This window comes from Mauremys mutica, chromosome 6 (genome assembly GCF_020497125.1).
Source record: "Mauremys mutica isolate MM-2020 ecotype Southern chromosome 6, ASM2049712v1, whole genome shotgun sequence".
Lineage (NCBI taxonomy): Eukaryota > Metazoa > Chordata > Testudines > Geoemydidae > Mauremys > Mauremys mutica.
Window position 1 is genome coordinate 13,998,469 of NC_059077.1, and position 17,917 is coordinate 14,016,385.

The following is a 17,917-nucleotide window of genomic DNA, read 5'->3' on the forward strand; positions in this document are numbered from 1 at the left end:
GAGCACTAATTAGTAGCTCCTAAAGAGGGTCCCTGCCCTAACGACTAAGGTAGTAATATTAAAAAATATACCTGTCTCTTAGAACTGAAAGGTCATTGAGTCCAGCCCCCTGCCTTCACTTGCAGGACCAAATATTGATTTTACCCTAGATGGCCCCCTTAAGGATTAAACTCATAACCCTGGAGTTAGCAAGCCTATGCTCAAACTACTGAGCTATCCCTCCCTCCTCAGTCAGTTATAATTATTAGTAATCTCTAAAGACAGTCTCTGCCCCCAAAGAGTTTACAGTCTATTGAAGTATAAAAACTCTTGGAGTCAGATGTGAGTGTACAGCGCCTAGCGCAGTAGGGTCCTAATCACTGAGTGTGGCCTTTAAGCAGTACTGCAATATAAATAATAATTCTGTATATAACACACAACATTTGCTTGGGTGTCTTACAAATAAAGAAAGAGAGATTAGGTCCCTGTTCCAGGGATCCTACAGTTGAAATAATCCAGTGGTTTGGGACCCCAAAGTGGGTCATGACCCCCCTTTGAATGGGGTCGCCAGGGCTGGCTTAGACTTGCTGGGACCCAGGGCTGAAGCCTGAGCCCCACTGCCCAGGGCCCAAGTCAAAGCCCAAGGGCTTCAGCAGCACTCAGGTTACAGGCCCCCTGCGTGGGGCTGAAGCCCTTGAACTGGAGTGGTGGGGCTCGGGCTTTGGCCCGCCCACCCAGGGCAGTGGGGCCTGGGCAGGCTCAGGCTTTGGTCTCCCAGCCTGGGCTCATGAAGCAATGTTTGTTGTCAGAAGGGGGTCGCGGTGCAATGAAGTTTGGGAACCCCTGAAATAATCCAGCTAGCTAAACTTTCTCCCGGCCACTATGGGGTTGTTGCCTTCGCTATATAAGTCCCCAGTGCTTTATCTGAACAGTTTTTAAGTGTTTGTGTGTGTGTACGGGGGAAATAGGAGCCTTAATGCAAAAGGGTTTCCTTGTTCCACTTCAAACGGACCCTGGCCCTAACTCCGACCCCTAAAGAGGCACAAGCCAAACTCCCCCTTACCCAGATGGAGAGAAACTCCATGCCCACAATTCTTCCCTGCCTAGGGAGGGTGAGGAGTGGAACTACATTTCCCAGCATGGCCAGCGTGTCCCTTTCTTTTAAAGTCTATGCACGTGGGTCGTTAGGAGGAGCTGAGACGTCACATTCCTGCATTCTCTTTGCCTGTGTCAGAGCCGGGTTTTGCTCCTGTGCACTGGGCACTCAAACCTCCCTCATCCAGGCAGGACTCATGAACCTAAAGGCAGGAATCTGACATCCGGACCCCCTTCCCCACGCCAGGCCACCCTCTGCCCGAGCCTTGGACGGCCAGCCAGGTAAATCAAGATAATCTCTAGATGGGGGGGTTGGTGTGTTTGGTTGGATTTTTTGCACTTGTGTTTGTTTTGTGTGTCTGTGCAGATTGCCAGGAAAGAGCCATCTAATAGTTGGACACTGTAAAAGACACATACGCACCATTGTAACCGTCTGGGGTGTCTGGGAGCTTGGTTTTCATCTGCCTTCCCAGCCCCAGACAAGCCTATTTCTCAGGCTGGGAGCAGCTTCTGCTCACCGGCAAAAGGGCAGTTCAGTTTTGGTGGCAGGGAAGAGCCTGTGGACTATAAACCATGTTGTCGCTGTCATGTCTGTGTTCCAAGGAGGGGTGTGTTTTCCCTTTGTTGTGAAGCCTCCTTTTGCTGCATTGGGTTGCAGTTGCAGTGGCCAGCTTGCAGCTGTTTGCATTTTTTTTTAATTTTTTTTTTTTTGGCCACGAATGCAAAAGGGCATGTCGGTGGCCTGGATGCTTTTGTGCCCAGCGCTGTGATTATTCAGGATCCTGTTCCCTTTCCTTTCCACAGGCCACAGCGGCATGCAGTTTGCTTTCATTTTTATCCCTCCCATGTGACTCTGTTTTTTTTTTTCCAGAGGGGCAATGTCTTGCGTGGATGTGTGTTGACTGCATGTTGTCTAGACCGAACTCCTCCCTCCCTCCCCCCGCTGTCGGAGAACTCCCATTGCGGTGTGTGGTGGGAACGGGATCAGGAATTGCAATTTGGGCCTTCTGGAGCTATCGGGATTGCGTGTGGTTTTGTTTTCATGGCATCGTTCCGATACAGTCACTCGGACAAACGAGGCACTCGGGGGATACCTGCTCTTGGGTGGGAGGGTGCACGCAGCTTGATCGCAGTCAGACCCGTATTAAAAGACTATTTAGATAAATGAGGCGTGCCCCCTCCCCCGACAATAGGGAGCAATGTATGGGGAGGCGGATTGTTCCTGAGCGTTGCTCTGTTTCCTACAATACTGTTCGTTGCAGAAACGTGTCTGATTGATAGAAGCTTTTTTGTATGTTGTTGATTAATGATGCATTCTTGGAGCCTTCTCTCCCTCCTGATGATGATATAGGATTAATTGGTGTGAGATATTGTAATCCTTTTAGTTTCCACTGAACCCAGCTGCTTTACAGAGTGGTGGGTTGTTTTGTATGTGGTTACTTAGAATTAAGTGACTGTGGTTGTGTTGGCTAGCTGTGCATTTGTCTACATTGAATTCGGATCCTATTCATCTATTACAATTAGGCTGTGCGTGCACAGAACGATCCGAAGTGGGCTTTATTTTTATACGGCTTTTACATGACTTCGGTATGTATAAATCAAGTCCTAGCTAATTGGGTGTCGGTACAGACAGAGGTAGTGAGATGGGGTCACGACTGGCTGTGGTTTAAGAGGTAGACCCCAGTTCGCATTAACCAGATCCATTGCCAGTCTGCGGGCGAACGCAATGAGAGTCTGGGTGCGGATTTGTAGCCACCTCGATGGCTTTTTATCCCCGCCCCCGCCCTGGCATCTCCCTATGTCAACGCCCTGCCCTCGTGTGTTACCCGCAGGGGGGTGGGATAGGGCCCGCCCGGCCCCACTGCTCGCCCCGGCCCCTGGCCCATGCCAGCGAGTGGTGCCTAGATTTGGGTGCGGCCCCGGCTGCCTGGGAGAGACGCCGCCCCCGGCTCTGGTACCTCCGGCTGATTCGAGTAGCCCCCGCGCCTCGCTCCGCCCGGGCAGGAGCCGGACAAAGGCTCCGAGCACGGAGCTGGGTGGGAGCCGCAGGCGCCCCGGCCCCGCGCCACGTAAGAGCGGCCCCCGGCCGGGCCGGGGAAAGTGACACAGCAGCTGGCTGGCGGCGCTGGGGGAGGCGAGGAGGCGCTTGCCGTGGGCAGCAGCTGCAGCTCTCTGCTGCCATCCTGAGCCCCCACCCCTGCCCTGGCACTGAGTGCCAGCAGCTCCCACTCCCCGCCAGCCCTGGCTGGTTGTACTCACTGCGGGGGGGATGCTACATGGGGTCAGGTTATTCTCTGCCCTGAGGACCCCGAAATGCCTGCGAGAGGATTGGTCCCATCAGCTTTAGGCTCCAGAGCGTGCTCAGGCCAGTTGGTTTTGCATGTGGGGAAGAGTAAAATGTAGGGTGCTCTGCTCCTGTGTATGTCCCATCTGACTGCTCTTTGCACAGGCCTCAGATCCCCCTGGTAGAGGTGGGGGAAGCAGAGGCGCAGAGAAATTGTAACTTGGCCCAGAGCTCAGAGGAGAACCCAGGCGCCCTGCCTCCCACTCCCCTGCCTTCTCCACAAGAGCATCTTCCCTGTTCTTCTCTGGGGCGCGCAGGAAAGAAGAGCCTTGTTTGGGGTTCTGAAGCAATGAGGTGCATTTTTGGCAGAGGACCTCAAAGCACTTTGCAGAGCATTATCTCCATTTGCACAGATAGGGGCACAGTGAGACTAAATGATATATCCACGGTTCACATGGCAGAATTAGGCACAGTACTTCAGTCTCCTGATTCATAAGCCACTCTAACCACTACCTAGTACTGCCTCCTTTTGCTAATTGTTTTTCTCCACTCACAATTTTTGTCTAAAACTGAAGTATGAAAATTGACCAAAAAAAGCTTTTAATTCTGATTTCCAACCCATTTTTTATTTTTTTTTAGATTCAAGAGGGATAGGTCTGAATTTATGGATGCCTGGCTGACCTTCAAGGAGTCTTCCCCCACCCTCTGTTATTTTATGATTAGATTAATCCTCCTGTGAAGACATGAATTTTGCATTAAACCTAATTCCCATTAATTTAAACACAGGAGTCGGTTTTTCTGAGGAAAACAAAACAATGATTTGAAAGCAGTAGAAAACTGATGAATAACGTGTAACATGTAGTATAGGCCAGAGTCAGTGGTCTGCTAAAGCATGTAATAATAGCTGTAGTATATTGCCACACCATTTCTTGCAAAATAAAAGCATGTCTGGACCCTACCTAGACTAATAAAGCATTGTGGCACAAGTATTGGGCGAATGGGGGCTTGGATAAATATCAACAGTGTAGGATATTGAAGCCTAACTTTAGCATTAGGTTAAAAAAGCCATCCACCCTTTTTAGGGAGTTCTGCCATTGCCATCTGTGGGACAGGATCAGGGGCTAGTTGTCACCTTGCTTTGGAGCAGGATCATTGGAGCTGTGTCAAAGGGCAGCTAAATAGATTGAGCTCCTTCAGTCTGGTACTATAAATCATTTTTCGAATCCTTTGCTCATTCTCATGGCTCTTCCCTGAACCCTCTCCTGTTAATCAACACCTTTCTTGAATTGTGGGCACTGGAACTGGACACAATATTCTGGCAGCGGACATACCAGTGCCAAACACAGAGGTAAAATAACCTCTCTACTCCAGAATCCCCTATTTATGCATCCCAGGATCCTATTAGCTGTTTTGGCCATAGCATCATGCTAGGAGCTCAAGTTCAGCTGATTATCCACCCCCATCCCCAAATCTTTTTTAGACTCACTGCTTCCCAGGTTAGAGTCCACCATCCTGTAGGTATGGCCTACATTCTTTGTTCCTAGATGTATACATTTACATTTAGCCATATTAAAATATATATTGTTTGCTTGCGCCTAGTTTACTAAGCAAGCTAGATAGCTGAATGAGTGACCTGTCCTCTTTATTATTTACCACTCCCCCAATTTTTGTGTCATCTGCAACTTTATCTGTGACGATTTTATGTTTTCTTCCAGGTCATTGATAAAGATGTTCAATACCGTAGGATCAAGAGCCCTGCGGGACCCACTGGAAACAGACCCACTCAATGATGATTCCCCTTTTACAGTTACATTTTGAGACCTATCATTTAGCCAGTTTTTAATCCACTTAATGTGTGTCATGTTAAATTTATATTGTTCTAGTTTTTTAATCCAACTGTCATGCAGCATCAGGTCAGATGCCTTACAGAAGTCTAAATATATTACATCAACACTATTGCCTTTATCAATCAAATGTGTAATCTCATAAAAAATATATCAGGTTAGTTTGATAATCTTTATTCTATAAATCCATGTTGATTTGCATTAATAACATTATCCTCCTTTAGTCCCTTATTAAGTGCTCCATTATCTTGCTTGGCATCAATGTCAGGCTGACAGGCCTATAATAACCTGGGTTATCTTGTTTACACTTTTTAAAAATTGGCACAGAATTAGCTTTCTTCCAGTCTTCTGGAATTTTCCCAGTATTGAAGACTTACTGAAAATCAACATTAATGGTCCAGTGAGCTCCTCAGCCAGCTCTTTTAAAGTTCTTGGATGCAAGTTATCTGGACTTGCTGTTTTAAAAATGTCTGATTTTGGTAGCTTCTATTTAACATCCTCCAGAGTTACAAGTGGAATGGAAAGTGTACTGTCATCACTATATGATGAGACTGTATCATCTGTTTTCCCTGCAAATACAGAACAGAAATATCTATTGAATACCTCTCCCTTTTCTGCATTATTATTGATAATTCTAACACTTCCATCTGGCAGTGGACCAAGACTATTGTCAGGATTCTTTTTGTTCCTAATATATTAACAAAACTTCTTATTGTCCTTAAGTTTGCTAGCCATAGATGTTTCCTTGTGTCCCTTGGCTTCCCTTATTCATTTTCTACAATTCTTAACTTTTGATTTATATTCATTACTATCAACTTCCTCTTTCTTCCGTTTTCTATATTCATTTTTTATTTTTTACAGCTGCCTTCATTTCCCCTCTAGACCAACTGGCTTATTAACCATGTTCCTCAGTTGTGGAATTGTAGCTTTTTGGGCATCTGGTAAGGTGCTCTTAAATGATTCCCAAATATAATTAATATTTTTCTGATTAAATTCTTCTTCCCAACTGATTTGGCTCATAATTGTTTTCAGTTTTGTAAAATTGTCCTTGTTAAAGGACCAAGTATGTATATTACTGGTCTGAACTTTATTCTGTTTGCACATTATAAATGTGATCAAGTCACATTTACTTCTACCTAAGCAACCATTAATTTTTAGTTCTATGATCAGTTCCTTTTTATCTGTTAGGACAAGGTCTAACGTAGACTTCCCCTGTGTTGGCAGCAACACTTTTTGAGTTAGGAAATTGTCATCTATAATGCTTAGAAATTCCAAGGATGTTTCTGTAGTAGCAGAGTGAGACATCCAGCATATGCCACTCAATTGGAAGTCCTCCATGATCACACAGTTTTTTCCCTACACATTATAGATAAGTGCATACGGAAGAGGTTATCCTGTACCCTACTGTGATTTGGTGCTCTGTAGCAAACACCAACTGTGTAGTGGGGTGAAGTACCCCATCTTGTGGTTTATCTTTTAGGACATTGATCCATAAGCATTCAGGATCTTTTTCCCCCCAGAATTCTGTGACTGAGAAGCAGGTAATGCCATTTTTGTCATAGAGTGCCACTCCCCCTTCCCTTTTGCCTACTCAAGCCTTCCTAAATAGGTTATAGGTAAGGCCCTACTAAATTCATGGTCCATTTTGGTAAATTTCACGATCATAGCATTTTAAAAACCTTGAATTTCACGGTTACAGATATTTAAATCTTAAATTTCACAGTATGGTCACAAATCATGAATATGTATTTAAAAACATAAATATTAAAACATTTAAATCAGCGTTTCTCAAACTGGGGATCCGTTACAAGGCTCTTGTGGGGAGCGGGGGCGGTCATGCTACTATCACCCTTACTTCTGTGCTGCCTTCACAGCTGGGCTGCGTGAGAGTCGTGGCTGTTGGCTGGGAGCCCAGCTCTGAATGCAGCACCGCCACCGGGAACAGTGCAGAAGTGAAGATGGCATGGTATGGTATTGCCACCCTTACTTCTCTGCTGCTGCTGCCCCCCGGCGGCGCAGGAGGATGGCAATACCATAACATGCCACCTTCACTTCTGCGCTGCTGCTGGTGGAGGCGCTGCCCTCAGAGCTGGGCTCCCAGCCAGCAGCCACCACTCTCCGGCCACCCAGCTCTGAAGGCAGCGCAGAAGTAAGGGTGGCAACACTGCGACCCCCCTACAATAGGTCCATGACGCGGTTTTTATAGCTGTCAATTTGGTAGGGCCCTAGTTATAGATGTTAATTTTAGTGTTCCAATGGTGCGAATCATCCCACCAGGTTTCACTAATACCAGTTAGATTGAGTTTATGCTCATAAATGAGCCATTACACTTCCTCTTTTTTGTTACCCAGGCTCCTAGCATTGGTGTATAAGCAATTTAAGAACTACTTCTTTTTATGTCCTTTGGTTCCTTGATTAATTTTGTTCTTAACATCTCAATTTTGTGCTAATTGGGTGGTCACATTTTCCTTCTTTTTATCTTCCTCTTGCTAATAGTTTAACGCCCTCCTGACTACTCTAGCCAGTCCCTCTTCTTTTAATTCCATTTAACTAGCCTCTTTTTTTGTGTGTGTAGTTCCCCTTTTTGAAGTTAAATGCTACTGTGATGGGTTTCTTTGGTATTTCCCTCCGCCTGCCCCATGAGGATGTTAAATTTAATTACATTATGGTCGTTATTACCGAGCAGTTCAGCTATATTGTCTTCTTGCACCAGATCCTTTGGGCCACTTAAGACTAAATCAGAAATTGCTTCTCCTCTTGTGGGTTCCAGGACAAACTACTCCAAGAAACAGTCACTAATGGTGTCTAGAAGATTTATCTTTGCATCCCATTCTGAGGCAACGTACCCAGTTAATATGGGGATAGTTTAAATCCCCCATTATTTTGAGGGTTTCTGTTTGGTAGCATCTCTAATCTCCCTGAGCATTTAACAATCATGTAACCATCCTGGTCAGGTGGTCGATAGTATATTCCTACTGCTATGCTCTCATTATTCAAACATTGAATTTCTATCCATAAAGATTCTATGGTACTGTTTGATTTGTTTAAGATTTTTACTATATTTGACTTTATGCTTTCTTGGAGATTTAGTGCCATTCGCTCACCACCATGACCTACTCTGTCGTTCCTATATATTTTGTATCCTGGTATTATGGTGTCCCATTGATTATCATCGTTTCAGCAAGTTTCTGTGATGCCTATTCTATCAATATCCTCACTCAATACCGGGCATTCTAGATCCCCCATCTTAGTATTTAGACTTCTTGCATTTGTATACAAGCACTTACAACATTTGTCAAGATCTAGTTGTCTGCCTTCCTGTGATGTAATTGAATGGGACTCTTTCATTTGACCATTTCTCTTCAGTTCCAACCTGTACTTTATCAACTTATATCCTCTCCTTTTAACTAGGATATAGAGGATCCCCTTTAATAAATCCTCCTGCAAGGAATGTCTGTGTCTAAGCCGTGTGCTCCTCTGCACCTGCCAGCTTTCCCCTAGCTCTTAGTTTAAAAACTCCTGTATGACCGTTTATAATTTAATGTAAGGACTATTTTGGGGTATCTCCAACCAACTCCATAAGTAAAGAGAACAAGTCTAGGGTTGGCTCCAGTTACTGCAGTTGACTGTGTGCAGAGAAACTCAATGAGGTTGCCTTGGGTGGTTTTATTAGATTAGGATAGAGTCAGATACCATTTTTTAGAGCCTACTAGTGATATATGTGACAGGAAGAGAGAGAGATTCTTTCTTGCCCCTTCCTGTAAAAACGATGGGGTCTTTGCAGGTTTTGCTGCCAAGATAGAATATGAGGAAAATGTCTTTACTGACAGGGATTTGTGAATCGCAAAAGTGCCCACTGTTCCTTTCTCAATTGCTATTTCCAATGGTTTTATCCCTTTGACACCAACAGCAAAACAATTGAATGTCACCTAGCATGGGGAAGGAAAAGGATCACTGGTATCCGTGATCAGCAGCTACTCATATTCTTACTGTAGTCTGATTTCCAAATTCCGATCTCACTTAACCTGGTGTAAATTGAGTAATTCCACTGAAATCAAGAGAGTTGGATCAGTCAGACTACCAGCATCTTACTTGAAATCCAGGTTTTCTCTGTGTGGAATGTATATGATCATTTCTGAGCTTCTATGGTGTACTGTTCTCCTGTCATTGTTCAACGTGTCACTGAATTATTTTAGTGTGTGTACGTAAAAGCCATGGTCAAGCCAGTATTATTTTCTTTTAAAGGTTACAAGTTATTGGGCTCAGTACAGGGGTAATTGGGTGAGATTCTATGGCCTGTGTTATACAGAGAGTCAGACTAGCTGATCTGAAGCATCTGGAGGTGGCCACAGCTGGAGATAGGACAGTGAGGGAGATGGGCCCGGTTCTGAGGTGGTACCAAGCATTCTCTCTCTCAAGTGCTTGGCTGTCTGGTTCTTGCTTGCATGCTCCGGGTATGACTGATCCCCATATGTGGGGTCAGGAAAGGATTTTCCTCTAGGTCAGATTGTCAGTGACCTTGGTTTTTTTTTGCCTTCCTCTGCAGTTTGGGTGTGGGTCAGTTGCCGGGATTATCTGGGTATATCTCTTTTTAACCATTTCCTTGCCATTGCGGGGCCTCAGGCATTGGGGCACCTTGTAGTGACACACAGTAGTCTAGTCTCTTGGGGCTTGTAACACTTTGGTCTCTCTTTGATTGTTGGATTGCCGGGTGGTGGTGGTGGCCTGTGCGATATAGGAGGTCAGACTAGATGATCTGATGGTTCCTTCCAGTCTTAAAATCTGAGGAGTGTCTCAGTTGGTGTGAATCAGTAGCTGCACTGGCTGTGTCACTTAATACCAGCTGAGAATGTGGTGGCCCATTGCAAGGAAGCATTGGTTGAGGGATTCCTGCGTGATGTAATGGGTTGCTTTCTTCTCTGGCAATGATTTTATGCCTCTGACAAGCAAATGGTTTTAACACTTTAGCTAAAACAAATTAGTGTGTTTTTTAAAACTTTTACCGCTAAGGACTGTAAAAGGTTTTAGTCCGGATGCAAAATCTCTCTCTGACACAGAGACCCAGAAGCAGAAGCCCTGCACTGAATTTAATGTCCCAGGCCCACAGTAGAACTTGCATAGAGAGATCTGATCAGGCTAAGCATGTTGCACTTGGCTGAAGTTCAAACGTTGTGTGCATAAAGGAACTCTGCCTGTGTTTGTATTTAAAACTCTACCTCTGAATGCAATGTCCTGTGCGTCAGCTTCAGCTCTGCTTGGACACGTGCACAGAGGTCCCACTGATGTGTATCTAAGGTCAGAATTCAGCCCTCTGCGTACAAGTTCCACTCTGGAAGGTGTCATGCATTTAATAGTGCAAATGCAGAAAGATTACCTCACATTCTCGTACATGAGGCTCTGTGAGACCTGAGGAATTGTTTAGGAGGAAGCCAATTTGAAGTGTCCTGCTACATAGCTCAAATCTGTATATCACGCGTTTGCAGTGAGGTCTCTGTGAGAGCAGTTAAATTCCTACAGCCATGCCACCTGAAACTGCAATCTCATCTAAGTAGGGTCAGGCTGGGTCACTAATTGGAATGGAGTCTTCTAGGGGAAACCCAAGTTGCTGCAGAAAGTGGTAGTCAGAGCTTGAAAAGTTACCAGATAGCTGCTATAGCCAGAGACCGATACCAAATATGGAACGGGACAGCAGTAGGGTACTGAGTCCCACTGCCAGTTGCAGGAAGGGGGCTGGTTCTGTGACCTCATTGCACTCTTTGTCTTGCTGCCTCTTCCCCAGCTCTTTCGCTCGCTCTCTTTTTTGTCCCTCCAAGCTTCACATTTTTGTTTTCTGGGGGAGGAGTGTTTCCACTACGTTTATCCTCTTCCATCCCCCTGGCTGCTACAAGGGCAAGTTTCCACTACTCTAACCTTCTCCTCCAGCCTCTCATTTTGGGTGCCCTTCCCCGTAATACCAGTACCTGACCCTGCTGCTCTCTGCCGTCCTGAGCAGGAGCAAACTGAAGTTGATTGACATGATTACACCCTGGTGCTGCAGACTAATTATCCTACAGCAGATTCAGGTATGTTTAAATTCCAGTAAAAATGGACAAGCACATTATCGGACAGTTTCCTTCTGATAAGCTGATCAGCAGTGAAATGATTAGCAACGTTGGTATTTACACATACCCATTAGGTTTCAGAGTGAATAATGAATACAAATGATGTGTGGGGTAGTTTACACCCCTCAGAGCTAGTGGTAGTTCCAGGTTGTCTGCAGCCCAAGGAACTCAATGCAGCATCAGTTATGTTGGGAAGATTATTTTGGCAACAGTAAAAGCTAGGAATTTAACTTGTAAAAAAACCCCAAAGCTTGATTTCTGCGGACACTGATGGCCCAGGCTCCTTACTTGAGAAACAGCTTCTCACCAGCAGGCAGGGAGTAAATGAATGTAATCTTGCAAGCCTTGGTATTTAGGAGTAGGGGGTGCTTTGCCTGTTGCTGAGGGAGGATGTGCTGTTGTGTGAGTGCAGTCTTTCAAGTGCGCTGTAAAACTGAAGTCCTGACCATTCTTGGTGGTTACTCTTGCAAGAAATATAGGACTTGAGGGCATTTAACCTAGGAACCAATTCCAGCTTGAGCAATTGAAATCTATCTCCATAAACTCCCCGTAGAATTCGTCCCATCTTCTTTTAAAGGGACCCTGTCAATTTGATATTTTTTTTAAATTGCACTTTAAATAGCATGTCCTGAATTTTTTAAAAATTAATTATCTGAAATAATGTCCAAAGGGTTTTCTTCTCCCTTGCTGATGTTTGTAAGTGGATTTCCAGCAAGGAGGAAACTGACTGTGCAAGGGAAACAGCAAACTTGTCTATACACAAAGTAAATAAATTGGAATAATATAGGGTTTTCTGTTAAGTTTTTCTTTCAAATATATTAATCTTCGGTGCCACGTGTAACTATTGGAGGTAATCACCTTTTCCAGACAGAAACGTAATCCCCCATGTCTCCCCAATGGATGATATTTAAACTGCCACATAGTGTTGTTCAGAGGTGGCTACATTTCATTGGTAGGAGAAATGTTCCTTCCCTTACTTACAAGGGTGTTGAGGGCCTTGGATGAGGGTGTTGAGGGCCTTGCTCTGCTGAAATGCCCCAGAGAAGTGCACTGTATTGTCATCTGTTTTGAACACGATTGCAATGTCTCATTCATATAATCAGAAAATAGGTCTGCTTTACTCATTCTCTTTGCTGACTGGCCATTTGTGGGAAAGAAAATTCTGTACCCTATGGATACATTGCTTTGGATCCTAAGGAAGATAAATGTACCCATCTGATTACATGTGGGAGGACAAGCATTTCAAACGGAAAATGGGGGAGAACATGGAGGGCAACGGTCTTGGTTCTTACATGTATTTGATCCTGTTGGCTTTCTTATTAAAGCCTTGATCCTTGAAACTCTTACCTGAATTGACCCATGAACAAACCTTGCTGGTGTCCTGTGTTCCTAGGAATACTTGGGTGTCCTGATCCTTGATGTAAGCACTGAACTGGGAATAGTTGAATGGCGGGGATAAGCCACACACTAACCTTGATGTAGCAGCAGCTGCTCCTAGCTGTCTAACCAGTTGCCCTGCTATATTTTTTTAGTCTCCCTGTCCACTAAATGGCCAGTCGGTTGTGCAGCAATTGCCCAAGTGCTTCGGAGCAATGCAGCAAACTCAGGGCACCTTTACACTTAAAACGCTTTATTGATGCAGCTGCGCCGCTCTGGTGCTTAAATTGGCAACCCTATTAGAGGATCTTCATTATGGCTGGATGTATTCCTGGAGGTTTCATCACGTGACATAACCTTTCATTAAAGACTAATCTTTAATTCCTGAAGACTCCAGGAGAATCCTGGAGGGTTGGCAACCCTATCCTCTAAGCCGATGGGGGCGAGCTCTCCCGTCTGCTTAGCTACTGCTTATCAGAGAGGTGGATTAACTGCATTGACAGGAGATCTCTCCTGCTGACATAGCACAGTCTACACGGGGGGTTAGGTCAGTGTAACTACATTACTCGGGGTGTGGATTTTCCCCACCCCTGAGCAACGTAGTTATACTGATACAGGTGGGTCTGTAGTGTAGACAAGACCTAAGCTTCCTCTGCAGAAGGAGGAGCTGGTGAAGATGCAGTGACACTCTCTGTTCTGTCTTGACCTGCTGTCTGATGGTATGGAGCTCATTGCTGTGTGGAAGACAAGAGTCTGTCCTATAGGTGTTTAATAATACGTAGCATTTCAGAGAGCCTTTCATGTAGGGACCACAGTCACTAGTTAAGCCTCACAGCCCGCTTTGAGGTCGGTAAGGAGTATATCCTCGCTGAGAAACTGGGAGTCTACAAGTTGTGTCTTGGCATGGCCGTGGCAGAGCTAGGAGGTGGTGGTGGTCGGGGGTGGGGTCAGAGTTCTGTGACCATGAAAAGTAGTATACAACTGAAATGTGTTTGCTTTCCTGATTCTCTCCCTCCTCCGGATATCATTAGCCATGCCCATGTTAGTCCTCTGAGTCTAAATACTGTGCATCTGGCATGGAAAGCTTAGGGACTGCAGGAATCCAAGTTCCCTAAGCAAAAGCAGAAAACTCATAGAGAAGTGTGTGGCTTGACATCAGCTTTCATAATCACGTCACTGTATTAGTTGAGAACATTACTGGTTGTATCTTTAACAGTATTTGATCAGTAAATACTAGTGGAGGTCATTGGGCCAGTTTTGTTTGGGGTGTTTTCAGTGAGACCTCACCACCATGGCCACTTGTGCAAGGGCACTTTTGTGCACCAGCACCAGCGTATGCACTCGATTAGTAATTGCACATGCCAGGTCTGTTGAGAGAAATGGATTCTATATATGAAAAAGCAATTGCTTCTCTATGCGGGTGTTCAATTTACTGCCTGCCTGTGCACTTTTGGCATTTTTGGCACCTGAGGGGCAGTCCAGTTGCAAAGCCAATCCTATGATGTGCATGCTCTTACTAGATGTCATATTTGGAGATGTTCTTTCACTAATAAGTATGTGGCAATTTTGGCTGGTAGATGAGCAAACTGAAAGCAAATTTGACTGGCAGCAGAATTCCAACCCTGGAGGGCACGTAGCAAATGTACTTCTTGTCTTCCAATAATCATTAATAGTGTGTAGCTCATACATAGAGCATACAGTGCTTTTCCCCCATCAACCTCACACATTTTACTAAGGAATGAATCATTAGTAGGGCTGTCAAGTGATTAAAAAAATGTATCGTGATTAATTGCGCTGTTAAACAATAATAGAAAACCATTTATTTAAATATTTTTGATGTTTTCTCAATTTTCAAATATTTTGATTTCAATTACAACACAATACAAAGTGTACAGTGCTCACTTATTTATTTTTATTACAAATATTTGCATTGTAAAAAACTAAATAAATAGTACAGGTCTGTCGTTCTTAGGCGGGGGTTCCGTTCCACGGTTATCGCGTAAAGCGAACACCGCGTATAGTCAAAACCCCAAGCCCTTTAAATCCCGCCCGCAGCTCTGGCGGCAGAGCCGGTGGGGAGGGCATTTAAAGGGCCGGTGGAGCCCTTTAAATGCCCCTCGGTCCCACCGCCAGAGCTGCGGGTGGGATTTAAAGGGCTTCCCCCCCCCCCGCCCGGCCGCCGGAGCTGCGGGCGGGGTTTAAAGGGCTCCGCCGGGCTTCCCGCCGCGGTGGGGAGCCCGGAGGAGCCCTTTAAATCCCGCCCGCAGCTTTGGCAGCCGGGCTGGGGCTGGCATTTAAAGGGCCCAAAGCTCCGCGGTGGCTGGAGCCTCAGGTCCTTTAGTTCGCCCCAGGGGCTACCAGCCGCCTCTGCAGCTGGGAGCCCCCTGGGTGATTTAAAGGCCCTGGGACTCCCAGCCACAGCTGGTGCAGCAGGACCTTTAAATCTTGAGGCCACGCCTCTTCTTCTTGAGGCCATGCCCCCTCCCGGACTCCAGGCCTTTCAGCGTAAAGCTGAAATCGCGCATGTTAAATGCGCGTAAGTTGCGAGAGACCTGTATTTTTCAGTTCACCTAATGCAAGTACTGTAGTGCAATCTCTTTATCATGAAAGTTGAACTTACAAATGCAGAATTATGTAAAAAAAAAATAACCTTCAGTCGAAAACAAAACAATGTAAAACTTTAGAGCCTAGAAAGTGCACTCAGTCCTACTTCTTGTACAGCCAATTGCTCAGGCAAACAAGTTTGTTTACATTTTCAGGAGATAATGCTGTCTGCTTCTTGTTTACAATGTCATCTGAAAGTGAGAACAGGTGTTCGTATGTCACTGTTGTAGCTGGAGCGTCGCAAGATATTTACGTGCCAGATGTACTAAAGATGCTTATGTCACTTCATGCTTCAACCACCATTCCAGAGGATGTGCGCCCATGCTGATGACAGGTTCTGTTAGATAACGATCCAAAGCAGTGCAGACCAACGCCGGTTCAGGCCTGCTAATCCCAGAGTTGTGAGTTCAATCCTTGAGGGGGCCACTTAGGGATCTGGGGCAAAAATCAGTACTTCGTCCTGCTAGTGAAGGCAGGGGGCTGGACTCAATGACCTTTCAAGGTCCCTTCCAGTTCTAGGAGGTGGGTATATCTCCAATTATAAAATATAAAATTTTCATTATCTGAGTCAGGTGCCACCAGCAGAAGGTTCTGCATCAGAGTGTTGCATTTTTAAGACTTCTGAAAGCATGATCCATACCTCATCCTGCTCAGATTTTGGAAGGCACTTCAGATTCTTAAACCTTGGGTCGAGTGCTGTAGCTATCTTTAGAAATCTCACGTTGGTACCTTCTTTGGTGTTCTTAAAATGAACAACATGTTCTGGGTCATCATCCAAGACTGCTATAATATGAAATATATGGCAGAATGCGGGTAAAACAGAGCAGGGGATGTGCAGTTCTTCCCCAAGGAGTTCAGTCACACATTTAATTAATGCATTATATTTTTAACGAGAGTCATCCGCATGGAAGTATGTCCTCTGGAATGGTGGCGGAAGCATGAAGAGGCATACGAATGTTTAGCATATCTGGCATGTAAATACCTTGCAATGCCAGCTACAAAAGTGCCAAGCAAATGCCTGTTCTCACTTTCAGGAGACATTGTAAATAGGAAGCGGACAGCATTATCTCCCGTAAATGTAAACAAACTTGTTTCTCTTAGTGATTGGCTGAAAAAAAAAAGTAAGACTGAGTGGACTTGTAGGCTCTGAAGTTTTACACTGTTTTGTTTTTGAGTGCAGTTATGTAACAAAAAAATCTACATTTGTAAATTGCACTTTCAGGACAAAGAGCTTGCACTACAGTACTTGTATGAGGTGAATTGAAAAATACTATTTCTTTTGTTTATCATTTTTAGAGTGCAAATATTTGTAATCAAAATAATTATATAAAGTGAGCACTATACACTTTGTATTCTGTATTGTAATTTAAATCAATATATTTGAAAATGTAGAAAAAATCCAAAAATGCTGAATACATTTCAATTGGTATTCTGTTGTTTAACAGTAAGATTAAAACAGCAATTAATCACGATTCATTTTTTGAGTTAATTGCGTGAGTTAATGGCAATTAATTGACAGCCCTAATCATTAGCCCCATTTCCCAGTTTAGGAAACTGAGGCACATACATGGAGCAACTTCCCCAGGGTGATACAGCAGGTTGGTGGGAGAGCAGAGAATAGAACCCAGGTCTCCTGACTCCCAGCCCATTGCCTTATCCCCGGGAGTTCTTATGGCAGAAGTTACTCTGTTGCAACAGAGTACAGTGGTATTGCATTACACCTGCTGGAGTTGGGAACTGTGATTAGATTAGCCTTGTAAAACGTCTTCTCCCCTGCTCATCTGGGGTGGACAGTGGATTTTTGTTTTAATCAGAACAACACAATTTTTTGTCTCATTATAATGATCATCATGGTGGGAGTTGTTCTGCTTCTGGGTTAGTATGCTTTCCTGGCAGTTTTAAAAGGTTGGTCTGTATCTCCAGCGTGTAATGGTTTTCCTGTTCTGTGAGCGGGTACTTTGAAGAGCTGGTTTGGAGAGGGATCTAGTGTGATGAAAATTTAGTTGTTGTTTTTATTTTTTTAAGGCTTTTTTGATGACTTTGCCCTGACTTTTCTCTTTTTATCAAATGTTCCTCTTTATTATCGAGATTCCTTGTAGTCAACATTGAAAAAGGAACAAGTGGCTGCTGCAGTGCATCTCTGCAGATCTCCCTGGACTGTTATGAAACTACTTTTTTTTTTTTTTGCGCACATACCCACTTCCTCTCTATTTACCAAGTTGATCACGTAAGCTCCAGGAGCCTTTCCTTTCAGTATCCTGCTGAGAAACTTAATCTGTTACTCTCCTGGCTTATTGTTTGTACTTCTCAATTTAGCTAGTGAGTGAGGCCAAAGTGACTACTGATTTGGGGTGACATGATGTTTGGGTGACTGCAATGGGGACCAGTGGGGTGCTCAGCACTTCGGAAACGCAGGCGTAGGGTGTCTCTGGTTGGGCACCTAAAATCAGTGTCCACACTTGAAAATGTATGAGGAGGATTTTCAAAAGCATCTTAATGACTTTCCTCAGGGACCTGTGCTCCTAAATCCCCTGGGCACACCCTGTGGCCCTTACATGTCACACTGATGGTTTTCTGCCTTTCTGGCTTACCTACCATAAATGCAAAAGGTTTGGGAGAATCCTTTTAAATAT

At 44.6% G+C, this 17,917-nt stretch overlaps 1 protein-coding gene across 7 annotated transcripts in view; it reads left to right on the forward strand.

Annotated features, from left to right (window-relative positions):
* Nucleotides 1-1,190: 1,190 nt before the first annotated feature.
* Nucleotides 1,191-17,917, forward strand: part of CTIF (cap binding complex dependent translation initiation factor) — a 351,966-nt gene continuing 335,239 nt past the window's right edge. For 6 of the 7 annotated variants that reach the window (XM_045021188.1, XM_045021185.1, XM_045021187.1 and 3 more), the window contains exon 1: nucleotides 1,191-1,357. The gene's annotated coding sequence lies outside the window, so the exon portion shown is untranslated. The remainder of the gene's footprint in view (nucleotides 1,358-17,917) is intronic. The other variant, XM_045021181.1, reaches the window with a different exon arrangement.